A 2,699-nucleotide genomic window follows, 5' to 3' on the forward strand; every position below is an offset into this window, starting at 1 on the left:
ATATTCTTTTTCATATTCTTTTCCATTATGGTTTATTACAGGATATTGAATATAGTTCCTTGTGCTATACAGTAGGACACTGTTATTGATTTGTTTTATATATAGTTGTTTCTATATGATAATCCCAAACTTCTAATTTATCCCTCTCTCACCCCCTTTCCCCTTTGGTAACCATAAATTTGTTTTCTATTCTGTGAGTATGTTTCTGTTTTGTAAATAAGTTCATTTGTGTCATATTTTAGATTCTAATTGTAAGTGATATCGTATGATATTTGTACTCTTTCTGACTTACTTCACTTAGTATGATAATCTCTAGGTCCATCCATGTTGCTTCAAATGACATTATTTCATTTTTTTTAATGGTTGAGTAGTGTATATATATATATATATATATATATATATATATATATATATATATATCCTACATCTTCTTTATCCAGTCATCTGTCATTGGACATTTAGGTTGCTTCCATGTCTTGACTATTATAAATAGTGCTGCTATGAACATTGGGGTGTATGTGTCTTTTTGAGTTTGAGTGTTCTCTAGATATATGCCCAGGAGTGGGATTGCCGGATCATACGGCAGCTCTATTTTTTGTTTTTTAAGGAACCTCCATACTGTTTTCCATAGTGGCTGCACCAATTTACATTCCTACCAACAGTGTAGGAGAGTTCCCTTTTCTATACACCCTCTCCAGCTTAAAAAAATTTTTTTTTATTTTATATTGGAACATAGTTGATTAACAATGTTGTGTTAGTTTCAGGTGTACAGCGAAGTGATTTGGTTATACATTTACATGTATCTATTCTTTTTCAAATTCTTTTCCCATTTAGGTTATTACAGAATATTGAGCAGCATTCCCTGTGCTATGCAGTAGGTCCTTGTTGGTTATCTATTTTGAATATAACACAGTGTACATGTCAACCCCAAACTCCCAATCTATCCCTCTCCCCGACCCTTCCCCAATGGTAACCATAAGTTCCTTCTCTAAGTCTCTGAGTCTGTTTCTGTTTTGTAAATAAGTTCATTTGTATCTTTTTTTGTTGTTGTCTAGATTCTGTATATAAATGATATCATATGATATTTGTCTTTCTCTGACTTACTTCACTTAGTATGATAATCTCCAGGTCCATCTATGTTGCTGCCAATGGCATTATTTCATTCTTTTTAACTGGCTGAGTAATATTCCATCATATGTATGTACCACATCTTCTTTATCCATTCATCTGTTGTTGAATATTTAGGTTGCTTCCACGACTTGGCTATTGTAAACAGTGCTGCAGTGAACAGTTGGGTGCATGTATCCTTTCAAACCACGTTTTTCTCCAGATATATGCCTAGGTGTGGGCTTGCTCTCCAGCATTTATTATTTGCAGACTTTTAGTGATGGCCAGTGTGAGATGATACCTCACTGTAGTTTCGATTTGCATTTCTCTAATAATTAGCAATGTTGAGTATCTTTTCATGTGCCTGTTGGCTATCTGTATGTCTTCTTTGGAGAAACATCTATTTAGGTCTTCTTGGACTAAAACAGATAATTTTTGACTTATATTTGCATCTCTCTTCTTTTATGCTGAAAATATTTCCTGGTGATATTTCTTATTTACTGTATTTAAAAAGTAACAGTGGCAACATTTCTACTAAAAAGAATACAGCTGAATACAGTTTGTGATTTCTTGACAGTTCCTTTCTTTTGTATACGTTCCCAGAGGGAGATACACTCAAATATGTTTTAAAGTCACTTGAAATAATTCTTCTGTATATATTCATATTATCAATTTGGTATACTACTAGGTACACTTGTTTCAGTTATTTTTACAGAGCACTTTTTTTTTATCTATTTTAAAAAATTATGTAAGAGCATTTACATGGTTCCAAAATCAAAATAATGAAGTACATTCAAAGACGTAGCTTTCATTCTTGTTGCCTGCACCCTATTCTCTTCCTCCCCTATATATAGCAGTTTATTCATTTTTGGTTTATTCATCAACTGTTACTTTTTCATAAATGCATATTGGTATCTCCCTGTCTCCATTCTTAGATAAAAAGTGTCATGTAATAAATATTGTTCTGAGTTTCAAATTTTTACTCAACAATATATCCTGGAGATCATATCATCACACAGTAGCAATATATAAAGTTCTGCTTCCTTCCCTCCTTCTCTCTCCTTCTCTTCCTTTCTCCCTCCCTCTACTTTTTCCCTTTCTTCCTTACTTTTAAAAATGAGGTATAACAACATAAATGCAGTAAAGTGCACAAATCCTAAGTGTTCATTTCATTGAATTTTTTCATATGTATGTGCCTGTGTAACTACTATCAGATCAAGATAAAGAAATTTATCACCACCCAAAAAGGCTCCCTTTTGTCTCTTCCCAATCAGTATTCCAGAAATGAAATGATTATTTTGATGCCTGTTTTCATGGGATAGTTTTGCCTATTCTAGACATTCATATAAGTGGAATCACATGGATGTATAGTCTTTTAGTCTGGCTTCTAATATAATGTCTGTGAAATTTATCCATATTCTTGAGTATTTAGGAATTTGTTCTTTTCCAACACTGTAATATTCAGTTAAATGAATATACCACAATTTATATATCCATTCCTCTGCTGATAGACATTTGGTTATTTCTAGTTTTTTTAAAAAATTTTTAATTAAATTAAATTTATTTTTATTTTATTTTATTTTTTATTTTTT

Source organism: Lipotes vexillifer, unplaced genomic scaffold (genome assembly GCF_000442215.2).
Source record: "Lipotes vexillifer unplaced genomic scaffold, Lipotes_vexillifer_v1.1 scaffold672, whole genome shotgun sequence".
In the NCBI taxonomy this organism is placed as follows: domain Eukaryota; kingdom Metazoa; phylum Chordata; class Mammalia; order Artiodactyla; family Lipotidae; genus Lipotes; species Lipotes vexillifer.